The sequence below is a fragment of the Petaurus breviceps genome, unplaced genomic scaffold (assembly GCF_028583685.1).
Source record: "Petaurus breviceps papuanus isolate PSGF00001 unplaced genomic scaffold, PetGlider_PUasm1.0 90281, whole genome shotgun sequence".
Taxonomy (NCBI): Eukaryota; Metazoa; Chordata; class Mammalia; order Diprotodontia; family Petauridae; genus Petaurus; species Petaurus breviceps.
The window spans coordinates 802,986-815,610 of record NW_027187205.1 but is presented as its reverse complement, the minus strand read 5'-3'; the positions used below and the strand labels follow the sequence as shown (position 1 = coordinate 815,610).

Below are 12,625 nucleotides of genomic sequence, written 5' to 3'. Positions count from 1 at the left end.
CTGGGGGGAGTGGAGCGGGGGCCCGAGAAATGCAACCGGTACACGTAGGGGTTAAGCTGCATTATTACCATTTCCTTAATCACGGGGAGGGAAGGAGACGGGAGAGGAGGAAGGAGAGGGAGGGGTATGGGGTGATTCAGGGGTAAGCAGGAGCTTAATTGTTACACTTTCTTAAGCTTTTACACCCGGGAAATCGGCAAACACTGTAAATTGGGAATTGAATCATTGCTTGACTAAACTTAAAGTGATTAAGGAAATGGTAATAATGCAGATTAAACTTTACGTGTACCGGTTGCATTTCTCGGGCCCCCGCTCCACTCCCCCCAGAGTCACTTCAGATGTTTACCAGAATTGGCACGGTATGTGAAGACAAAGTAAAAGTCAAAAGAAATTCAAAGCACTGCCTATATCTGTGGGTTATATTTCCTACTTATTCATAAGATGTTATTTAAATCTCCCCACTCCCGGTTTCTTTTGCTACCGACTAGCTGTGTGACCCTGCGTAAATCAAGTCCACTCTCTAGGCCTCAGTTTTTCCTGTGTAAGAAAAAAAGGGGGGGGGGGGGGCTGGACTCAGTGCCAGGTAAGAACCCTGACAATTCAGATAATCTGTGATTTTTATAAAGGCAGAAAACTTCCCCTCCCCTGCGGGATCATGGAGGTGAAGCTAACTGACGCAGTATATCTTTGCATACATTTCAATGACTTGCAAAAAAGTGTCTCCAAGAAAAGCATCAGTTCCTTTCCTGCTATTTTCGTGCCCTCACTTTAAGTTCTTGGCACCGGGTGCAACATACCTAGCCCCAAGGCATCCGAGGCCTGTTCCTGCTCCAAGATTCGCTTCCGGGTCCTAGCTTGGTCTGCAGAGCAGAACGTGTAAATCGCATTGTCCACACAGGCTTCGGCCATAGCTTCCCAAGGCTTTTGGCAAAGACCACTTCCGTAGCAGTCAGGATGGCCGAGCGGTCTAAGGCGCTGCGTTCAGGTCGCAGTCTCCCCTGGAGGCGTGGGTTCGAATCCCACTTCTGACAGCAACGCAATTTTTACTTTTCGTCCGGGTGGTCCGACGTTAGACTTCCATCTCGATCACCGTTACGTGAAGTGGACACACATTCCCCGAGCATCCATTTCACAAGGGACGGGATGCAACGGAAGCACGCCAGAGCAAAGACCAGGGACTCAAAAGTTTTAAAACTAAGGCTGAAGCAAAAACGCAAAGTTGTCAGAAGTGGGATTCGAACCCACGCCTCCAGGGGAGACTGCGACCTGAACGCAGCGCCTTAGACCGCTCGGCCATCCTGACTTCCTATGAAGCACCTCTACTGCCTTCTCTGTTGTAGAGAGCGTAATGGGATGTGCTGTATTAAACGTTAGTGGCCCCTGCTGGAATCCCATGGTACACACAAGTGTCCTGGTGCTGCAGGCCCAAACTAGGTTCCGCCCCCCGGCCCCTCCCTTCCTCGGTGGCTCCTTCTGCTGTCTGCCGCGTCTGGCCCTCCCCCTGGGAACTAGGCGAGAGGTACACGAACACTCCTTCCCTCCACCAAGAACCCGACTGGGCATGGAAAGAGACCTCTTCACTCCATCCTTATATGCACCCCTGTAAAATTTCGCTCTGCGGAAATCTCAGCCCTTCAAAAAGCATGGATTATATTTAATTCACTCAGTATTTAAGTACCTGCCCTGTGCTAGATGACGGAGGAGACACAAAAATGGAAAGGAATTGAAAGCTTATTCTGTGCCAGATTCCATAGTAGATGTTGAAGGGATGCAAACCTAGACACAGTTGCACTCCAAAGCAGATGTGTTTTTTCCCAGCCTCTAAAGCCCCACGACACTCCGCAGTTCTCGGACAAATGAAGAGGTTGTACCAGTTATTTCTAAGATCCCTTCCAGATCAGCAAATATGAATTAAGCACGGTCTATCAGACTTGGAAAGAAAAAAAAGTGTCTGCCTTTAAAGAGTTTGCGATGGAGAAGTCAATGGAGGTACTTGTGGATATCAAAGATACACAGATAAATGTAAAGAACACGTAATTTCTCTGGGGCGGAGAGAGATAAAAGCAGATTTAACCGGGGAGGGGGTCCCTGAGCTTACCCTTGAAGGAAGATGATGCTCCTGATAAGACTGGTTCGTGGCGGAGTGGAAAGAGCTCCGACTCTAGTTCTGGAAAACCTTCGTGTTCAAATCCCGTCTCTGCTGCTCTCTAGTAAGTGAGCATAGACCCTTCGAACTTGCAGAATGCGAGTAATGCCCAAAGGAACTCCCAAGCCGGGGAAACGTTTGGAGGGCAGCTGACTGACGGTCCAGTGTATAGAGCCATTGGGAGGTCAATTGGCTACATACAGTGTATAGGGGTAAGTCGTAGGCGTAGGCCTTAAATGCGGGACTGGCCAAGGACTTTATATTTAAACATCGGAAACAATAGGGAGCCATTGAAAATATTTGAGCAGAAGAATGGATGTGGTCAGAACCTCTATAAATTGTCCAGGTGAGAGGCGATAAACGCCATTACCTAAAATAGTGATCCTATGAGTGGAGAGAGAGAGAGGGAGCTCCGGGAGAGGGACAGAGATATGGAGGAGTCAACAACTCTTAAAATATGTGCCAAGATGATTGGTAAGAGTCTTGCCCTCAACAGAAACAGGAAAATTTGGAGAAGGCATAGACTTAGGGGAGATGTGAATTAGTTGTCTTTCGGACCTTGAATTTGAGATGTCATTGGCAATGAAGAACTGGAGCTCTGGGGAGAGATTACATTTGTGTGGCTAGATGGTGAAATCATTTCTATAGAAATGATCATCGAACCCATAAGACTGCAAGGAAGAATGTGAAGAACGCAGACTTCTAATTAAGTGTCAGAGTTGAGTGGTCATGATTAAGCCCAAGACTCCTGCACCTCAAAGCAATGGTAAACAGGAAGGAAGGAAGGAAAATTAATAGGGAAAAAAGGAAAAATGAGTAATCAAAAAAAGAGATCCCACATAATCAACAAGTACCAGGGAGTAAAAGAAAGCAGGGAGAATCTTTAGTAAATACAAGACCTCAAAAGTGCCAATAAACTAACTCCTAGAAGAGAGAACAGATCACTAGAATTTTCAGAGTGATTTAGAACCTTAAGAAGAACTATGAAGGGAAATCTGACATTTATAAGATTGGAAATAAGATCACTTAAAAAAAAAAAAACCCAAGAAGACAAACCTGAGAATTTCTACCACAGGAAAAATAGTAGATAGTCAAAGTAAGGCAAAGTGGAGCAGGATGGCTCAGGCACCATGTTAAAAGCAGAAATAGAAGAATAAATGATAAAATAAGATTTTTTTAAAAGCAAAATTAAAAGAAACCCTCTAGGCTCTATAAACCCAGAAGCAGCATGACATTGTAGGTAGTCAGGAAGTAGCAAGACCTAAATTCAAGTCCTGCTTCTGACATCTTGCTTAGGGGCTACTTGGCAAGTCATTATTTCTAATTGTCCCCAAACAACTTTCTAAGACTATAAATTGCAGAACAGTTGATGATCTGCATTGGTAAAAAGAGTTTCCTTAGCAAAGATCTTTGTACTCCGATGAAATCACAGGTTCAGACTTTCTCACCCCATTTAAAAAATATATCAATGGGACACTCACTGCTACTTGGTCTCTCTTTTTTAAAATTAATTAATTTTAATTAAAATTTTAAATTAATTTTTAAGGTGAAAATCTTCCTTCTTTCCCTTATCTCCCCCCTCCATCCATTACATTGAGAAAGCAATAAAATAAAAAATAAAATCCCTTTTACAAAAATGTATAGTTAAGCAAAATAATTTCCCTCATTGACCAAACCCCAAAATTTGTGTCTCAATTTGCACCCTGTAGGTAGCCTGTTGCATCATCAGTCTTCTAAAATTATGGTTGGTCATCGTATTGGTCAGAGTTCCTAAGTCTTTCATAGTCATTTGTCTTTCTAATATTGTTATTATAGTATAAAACATTCTTCTGGTTCTGCTAACTTCACCCTGAAACCATGTATTTACATCTATAACGCCAGTCTCATTGTTATGCACTCTCTTCATTGGTGGAGATCAGTGCACCTACATGAGGGATGGAGTGGAGTGGCAAGAGAGGGGAGATTTCCAGTCTTTTTGGTCTTTGAACCCACTTCAAGTCTCTTAGGATTCTACAGGTGCTTCAAGAGCTTCTAGCTTCAAAAAGGAAAACAGGGAAGCACCAACTTCACTTTGGGTTGCTGAAAGAAAAGACCCTGGAATGAAACTGAAGTGAGAAGAGCTGACAATCATGTCCCTATCTCCAGCTTGTTACACCAGAGATTTTAGAGAATTTCCACTTAGGGGAGATCTAGGACTCTTTCTCTCTTGGCTGGACTGAGCTACCTCGATCTCAATGGAAAAGCAATTTCACTCTGTATTGTTTGGTATACATTCTACTGTGTAGACTTTCTCTGATTTCTGTTTAGTTAACAAACTGAATAAATGGGTTTCTTCCATATTCCTGTGTGTGTTCATTGTGAAATTGCTGTTTGATGGGAAGGGAGTCAAGTCTTTGGGATATTAAACTTGGGATGGTCTTGCTTCTTTCATTAATGAAACAATGAGAAGAAGTTAGTTTGAACCTGAAAACCATATCCCCCTGGACTAATAATATTTAGGAAAGTAGATAGATGTAATTCAAGCCTAGTACCCCCTTCTCTCTGAGGAAAGTAGAGTGGTGGCCTCTGGCCCCAAATTCCCACTTCCCCTCCTGGCAGGAATAAAAGTTTTCTTTGGAGAGGGAGTGAGGAAGAAGTGACTAGAAATGTCTATTCTGCCTCCCTTTGAGTGATACAATGATACTCCTATGCCATATATGGGGGACAGCTCTGACAACAATTTCTTACAGCACAATACTATGCTCTCACATTCACATACTATAGCTTGTTCAGCCAATTTATGGACACCCCCTCAGTTCCAATTCTTTGATGCCACAAAAAGAGCTACTATAAATATTTTGTATTTATATTTTTTATTTATTATATTATTATAATATAATATATATTATCTGTAAATAATAAATATATTGTTTATATTTCCTTTTCCTCTATCTTTAATCTCTTTAGAATATATACGTAGTACAGTGGTCATGATAGGTCAAAGACCTTACACAGTTTAATGTTTTTGGGCTTAGTTCAAAATTGCCCTCCAGAATAGCTAGATCAGTTCACAGTTCTATCTATAATCCATTAATGTGCCTGTTTTTCCACAGCCCCTCCAGAAGTTGTCACTTTCCTTTTTTGTCAACTTTGCCAATCTGACAAGTGTGAGGTGGAACTTCAGACTTATATTAATTTGCATTTTTCTAATTATTGGTGATTTAGAGCAGAGGTGTCAAACACACCCAGATGCATGAGGCTAGTGCCTATTAAACTAGATTAAATTGAATTAAATTAAACTGAAATTGAGAACTATTTTACAAAATAAATTAAAAATACAATAGAACATAGATAATGTTAATATATGGTTTTTAAAGTCGATACATTTCCACAGTGTTCCCTATATGTTGTTTAGTGGCTCCTGTTTCTATTTGAATTTGACACCACTGATTTAGAGCATCCTTTCATATGAGCAGTGATAGTTTACTTCCTCAGAAAACTGTCTATTCCTATCTTTGAGGGATTAATCTTATTCTTATGTATTTGAATCAGAGCCCTATCTATCTCAGAAATGACTTTTTTCAAAGAAATAGCTGCAAAGATTTTTTTTCTCATTTACCTGTTTCTCTTCTAATTTTAGCTACATTGGTTTTGTGATTGGTTCTCTATCACACTCCCATAACCAGATGTTCCAGGCTATCCCTTTGCTCCTCAAGCCTCCTATACCCTACTCTTTCCCTCCTTCTCAGCAGAGGCCCTCACTTTGAGAGTCAGTTTGGTGTGAGTCAACTTGGAGTCAGTCCTGAGTTGGAATCCCAGCTCTGATTCTAAAACTTGGAGTCAGTCCTGAGTTGGAATCCCAGCTCTGATTCTAAGTGTGTGGCCTTGGGCAACTTCCTATCTCTGGTCCTTAGTTTCTTCATTTGTTAAATGTTTGTTACATAACATGAGCAAGACCCAAATAACAATTTAGAAGTGAACCCTTTATTGGCACCAAGTTGGCTGATGGGGCCCCTCCCCAAATCACTCAGCCCTGACCTCAGGCAAAGCCTCAGCTTTTAAAGGCACACACACAGCCAATGGTTAGGTATTACATAAGCAGGAACTTGCAGAGACTAAAATCAGTGATTGGTCTATTCACATTTTGAAACTCCCTTACTGGCCAAGTCTCCCTAGGCGGGGCTAAACCTGGCAGCCTACCCACCTTCAGGAAGGAGATCTGATTGGGGGAGGGGACCCAAAATGGGGCCAGGTACAACAATAGATGACCTCCAAGATTCTCAACAGCTCTGTATCTATGATCCTATGACCTTTTGTTTTATTGAGAAATTAGAGGCCATTCATTGTGAAAGCCTTTCCCTCCCCTAGTCTATACTTCAAAACCTTTCTATATTATTCCCCATTCTTTTCTCCAAGGTCAGCCTGTCCTGTTTCTTTAATCTTAGTCCTTCCCATCTTCTCTGGAAGCTTGCTTTTTAAATCATGTCCTTTCTTTTTCATCTTCAATGTCTCCTTTGATATTGGCTCCTTCTTGCCATCTACAAATATATCTAGGTTTCCTCCATCCTTAAAAAAAAACCATCACTTGTCCCTGCTATGGACTCCATCTCTCCTCCTCCATCTCTCCTCCTTTCACAGCCAAACTCATAGAAAAAAGACATTGCCTTCACTCCCTCACCAACCCATTTACATCTCTAACTACAGTCTGCTTCCAACGCCACCATTTGAATGAATCAGCTTTTTGCAAAGTTACAAAAAATCTTTGAATGACTAAATTTGATAGGCTTTTCTCAGTTCTCATCCTTCTTGACCTCTACGAAGTTTTTAACACTATTAATCAGCCATCCCTCCCTCTTGAATATTTTCTTCCCTCAGCTTTTATTATAGGGATCTCTTATGGTTTTCCTTCTCCCTATCTGACTCATGTTTCCTCCGTCTTCCTTGCTGGATAATCTATATTCTGTCGCCGATTGTATATTCCCAAAGTTCTCTTTGGGCCCTCTTCTCTTTTCTCTCCAAATTTTCTCTCTTATTGATGTTTCCTCATGCCTAGAATGAACTTTCACCTCCACCTCTTAGAATCCCCAGCATCCTTCCAAACTCAGCTGAAGTACCACCTCCACATGAAGCATTCCCTCTCTTCGACCCAATACCCAGCTGCTAGTCTCCCTTTCCTGAAAAATAAACAAACAAACATCTTTACCTTGTCTTTACTTCATGAATATTTTGCATCTACTTCTCAGAAGCACAAGAGTTAAAAGCTGGAAAGGATCTCAGTGGCTAACTAGTCTAATCTATACAACGAAAGGAATCTCCATTATTATATATCTGATAAATGGTTTTCCAGCCTTTGCTTGAAGACTTCCAAGTTTGGAGGAACTTAGCACCTATGAGGGCAGCTCATCCTACATTTGGAACATTTTGCTGACATCAGTTGGAACTTTCACCCACTATTCCTGGTCCAACCACTCTAGAAAACAATTTATAATTATGTAGAGAAAAATGACTAAAATGTCTACACCTGTTTACTCAATAATTCCACTGCTAAGATATGCTCCAAGGAGATGAAAGACAGAAATAAAGGTTCTCTACACACCAAAATATTCATAGCAGCACTTTTTGTATGTGTGGTAGCAGAGAACTAGAAACAAAGTATATGCAAATCTATCTATTACAGAACAGCTGAACAAAGTATGTTGCATGAATATAATGGAATACTACTGCACTTTAAGAATTATAGGAAGACATATATGAACTGATGCAGAGTGAAGTAAATAGAACCAAAAATAATAAATACAATAGCTACAACAATGTAAATAAAAAGAATAAAAATTTAAAATGAAATGCTAAATAATTATAATGACCAAGTTTGTTCCTGAAAAGATGAGAGAATATACCTCTCTCCCTTCTTTACTGAGGTAGGGGCTTTAAGTAGAGAATATTTCATATATTTCAGATTCAATTGATATATGGTTAATTTTGCTAAACTGTTTTTGTCTTCTTTCTTTGTTATTCTTTTTTTTTAAAGCAATAGGGGTTAAGTAACTTGCCCAAGGTTACATGGTCAATTTTTTTTTTTTGTGGGTGTGGGGGTTAAGTATCTGAAGCCAGAACCGATCCTGGGTTCTCCCGACTCTGGAGCAGGCGCTCTTACTGTGCCACCTAGCCGTCTCTTTCTTTTTTATTCTTAATTTAAAGGGGTGGCTCTCTAGGTAGAAGAGGAGAGAAGGATATATTTGGAAATGAAAATGATGGTAAAAACAAAATATATCTATACAAATTTTTAGAAAAATATCTCCACTCAAAAAAAAAAACCATTAGAAAATCAAAATCAAACACAGCATAACTATGTTGACCAAGATTTGTCCTAGAGAAGAGCTGAGAAATTTTACCTCCCAATTTTTATTGGAGAGATGAGAAGATTAAAGCATGGAATGATAAATAAATGCTTATTGATTGCTTGATCAATTGATTGATTCATATACTGACAAATGTAGTTGGTACCTTCATTTCGCTGAATTTTTTAAAACTTTATTTTTAAAGTTTTATTTTCAAGAAAAGGTTCAGTGGGGAGGGGAGAGATCTATTTAGAGTGAGTAGATGAATGAAAAGAAATGAAAGAAAGAATGAAAATAAAAGAAAATTTATTAAACTATGTCTCTTCTTTAATTAATGCCATTTCCACTGATAAAATCATATAAATTTCTGAGGTTTAGCCATTTGAGAGTCCTAAGGACTTTCTTCAGTAGTTGTGACTGTTGCACCTGCAGAAGCAGTTTTCAGGGGCATCTCCACAGGAGTTACTTCCCAGAATGATGGCTGGGGGGTACCTTGCTGGAGGCACTACCATCCCCAAAGCTTCTGAGTTCAGGTAGCCAGGATAGGTCTATCAGGGGAGAAGGTGGTCAAGGTGGTGGTGGTTTGGTTTTTTAAATAAAATAAATGCCTATTGAATTGAACTGAAATCAAGTAAGTGAGTGATAATAAATATAAGTCAGGTATTCATCCTGGGGGAGAATGATAGGGAAAGAAGGTTGTGGAGGTGGGAGGAAATTAAATTATGCTCCTGATTACACCGATCTATTTAGAATAAGATTTTTTTTTTTTACAAGAGTTCAGTTTTTCACTTGGAAGGAACATCCCACAGTGGTAATGGGAAGCACAGATTCAACCATTGGTGAAACTTGAGGAAGCTTGAAATTGTACAGCCAGAAAACTGGCCCAGCCCTTTGTGAAGGGTGTGAGTGGCACTATCAGCCAAAGGCAAGGAAGTCTGGGAGGGAAGCATTCAACAGCTGGGGGAGTGTCACTGACAGATAGTACAGGAGGACTGTGGGAGTAAGTAACTGGGCAGGGAAGGATGTAGATGGGGAGGAAGAGTCTGGAGGCCGAACAAAACCTTTGCAGATCCCTCTCTTTCAGTCCATATCTCCTTGGTAGTTTGCACAACAATGTTCAAATTAATCTATAAACATTGATTAAGGGCCTACTGTGCTGGATTCTATAGAACAGTAGTGTGAAACTGAAATAGAAATGCAGATCACTAAAGCATACACAAGGATCCATGCTGGCTGTACATTGACTTAGAAAATAGCCTGTTGAAAAACATTTCCCCATTTTGATCTGGTTCTAGTGCAGCAGGGAGTATTGTGGGCCAGCAGCACATCAAGACACCTCTGCTGTTTAAGCAGCATTTGGGCTCCTCAATGAAGGCACTATTGGCTACCTCTAGGTCTATGTTACTCAAGGATGAATCATCTAATTCAATCCATAGTTCATAAGCTCCCATTTCCACTTAATCTCTGCTGGACCAAGCTGGAAAAAATCTCATGGCATCAGAGTAAAACCAAGGAAATTTACTTAAAGCAGAATACAAGGTAAATAACGGGCAATTAATTCAAGCATTGTTCCCAACACCCCTTTGCCAAAGCTACCACCTCCCCACACTAGACTTCTGGTCTTTTAGACCATAACAGACTTTAGAATAGACTTCTGCTATTTAGGTCCTCTGGGGCCCAGAGTTGGGGCTGATCCTGCTACCTCCAAAACTCCACAGGAGCAGCACAGAACAAATTGCTCACAGCAGGCTATTAGGTTGGTGTTCACAGCAGCTGCGGGTACCCTGCTATTTCTTTTGACATAGTACAGAAGGTGAAGGGCTTTGATGACAGGGTGCTCGTATAGGATCAGAGAAGGTTGTAAAGACCACTGTTGCTTCCCCTGAGCATGGGAACTGGGCTGCCACTGAAACCTTGGACTGCTCTAAGAGCTTGAGTGTTCTGGATAGTAACCAGCAGAACACTGAAACTGCAGGACATTCTGAGAACCATGCTCCTTGGAACACCAACTAGAAACAATATATTAGGCTTTGGTTGTGACTTTTCCCCTCTTTTTATCATATTGCCCAGGACTTTTCCAAATCTTGGTTCTGCTCAACACAAGTCTCTTATCTTCCTTTCAAACTGGTCACAGTGAAAGCTGGTAAGCTCTAAACATGCTTCTGGGAGATGTAGTTCCCAAAGAGAATGTTGAACAGATATCATCTTACATCTGGATGAGACATGGTCCCTGCCCTAGTAGAATTTACAATCTAGTAAGAGGATAAGAGTAAGGTATAAGTGTATACTTACCTAGCCTATTGTATGTAGATAGTCCCAGACCAGATCATGCTTTGCATCCCATCCAGACATCCTCCCAGGCCATCTTGTCATCTTCTCAGTTGTCACACCCCTGTTTCTCCTCATCAGGACCAGCACCTTCCACATCAGTTCTCAAGATTCCATGACCTCAGTGTAGTGGCAACCACACTGGCATACCCAGGGTGACTGTGAGCTCAGGTTCTTAGCTCTTCTTTACTAGGAAAGATAGCTGTTTAAGGGGTCAACAATCTTTTTAAATTACATTCACTAGTTCAGGGAAAAAGTCAGCACTCTGAACTTCAGAGAAAATACAAGCAGAGAAATAAAGACCAACAGACAGGGCTCTGACTGAATCAACTATACACTTTACATACATCCCTAGATATCGAGGGCCTTTACATCTGAGCAGTCAGGGAGCTCTGGACATATGGACACTCAGAATCTCAACCAGGGAATCACAAAATCCTTCTCATAAGCAAACCCCCAAAGCAAAATACCAACTCAGAATATATACATACACACACACACACACACACACACATATATATATATATATATATATATATATATATACACTTCTCAGAGCCAGAAGGCATCACAACCCTTAGAAACTGGCAAAAGCCTTCCTGTAAGCAAGCCTCCCCTAAGCAAACTTCCCTTAAGGGGCTCCAGGTGAGGCCTATTAATGGGCAGGGAAGATTTTATATTCCATTAACATTACACACAGTCTCTGGGTTATTTACTCATCTTTGAAATTTCCACCTTGGTGAAGAATCCTCTGAACTTTAATTTCAATGACCCATTTGGTTCATAGGGATTATGAATATAAGCAGAGGAATAATATTGGTGCTGGCATGAATTCAGTTCAAAACCTGCCAATTCTAGTTTTGCTGAATGAAGAGCTGTGGCATTTTGCTTGGCCCTGACACCTGCAGCTAGGCACATTATAAGAGTTGAAAGGAATTTTCTCACCAGGATCCAAACAGTAAAATAGGCCTGGGGGAGTAGTTGCTGAGGTCAAGGCAAAACAGATCAAGAAACTAGATTTGACCTAAAGAGTTCTGAGTGGTTTTTTGTTTTTGGTTTGGGGTTTGTTTGTTTGTTTGGTTTTTTCCCAGCTGAGTGAGTGAGATTGTGAATCTGACTTACAAAAGAGCCAGAATTGTCTTTGGGCTATTTGACAAAAAAGAGTTTTAATCACTCTGCAGCAAGGAAGAGGCTGCACCATGGCTGCAAATTAGCAGAAAACCAGAAGATGGCAGCCGCTCAGTAGGGATTCAATCATAGAGAACCAGCAAATGGAAAAGTTGCAGACAAAATGACCCAACAGAGGCACCTGCGGCTCACAGCACAATGGAAAGGCAGCTGACAAGTTGGCAAGGAAAGCAGTCCAGTAGATGACATCACCAAGGTGATAACTGATATCAGTAGTGACAGCCTCTAAGACAAATGGCAGCTCAGAAGTACAGCTATAGAAAAATGAGTTTCTCATGCTTATGAATGTTCTCTACATGTTTCCTTTCTCCCATGTATGTTCTATTATTACATATTCCCTATGGATGTTCCTTTTCCCAGCAGTAATGGGGAGGAATCTGTGAGACAGTATTTACCTGTATGCATGAGGGGATTTTCCGTGTTATTTACCTTGAGATCTTCTGTTTAATTACATGTGTTTTGCTTTAGACTAATGTGTCAATTCAACAAACACTTATTCAACTAGATTCAACAAGTATTTATTAAATACCTTCTATGTGTCATACATATAAAAAGGAAGACAGTAGTCCTATGCTGGGAAGAACCAAAGTTTGGAAAAATCACAGGGCAACATGAGAGAAAGGAGAAAAAAGTCACAGTTGATAGA

General features: G+C 40.8%; 1 protein-coding gene and 2 non-coding genes across 4 annotated transcripts in view; 1 reads left to right on the top strand and 2 right to left on the bottom strand.

Moving 5' to 3' along the window:
- Positions 1 to 935, bottom strand: part of LOC138176866 (large ribosomal subunit protein uL23-like) — a 38,694-nt gene extending 37,759 nt beyond the window's left edge. The window contains exon 1 of one of the 2 annotated variants that reach the window (XM_069107793.1): positions 798 to 935. The gene's annotated coding sequence lies outside the window, so the exon portion shown is untranslated. The remainder of the gene's footprint in view (positions 1 to 797) is intronic. The other variant, XM_069107794.1, reaches the window with a different exon arrangement.
- Positions 936 to 948: 13 nt separating this feature from the next.
- On the top strand, positions 949 to 1,031 carry TRNAL-CAG (transfer RNA leucine (anticodon CAG)). Its single transcript has one exon. It is a non-coding gene; the product is annotated as a tRNA-Leu (tRNA).
- A 189-nt stretch (positions 1,032 to 1,220) lies between these two features.
- Positions 1,221 to 1,303, bottom strand: TRNAL-CAG (transfer RNA leucine (anticodon CAG)). Its single transcript has one exon. It is a non-coding gene; the product is annotated as a tRNA-Leu (tRNA).
- Between the last annotated feature and the right edge of the window lie 11,322 nt (positions 1,304 to 12,625).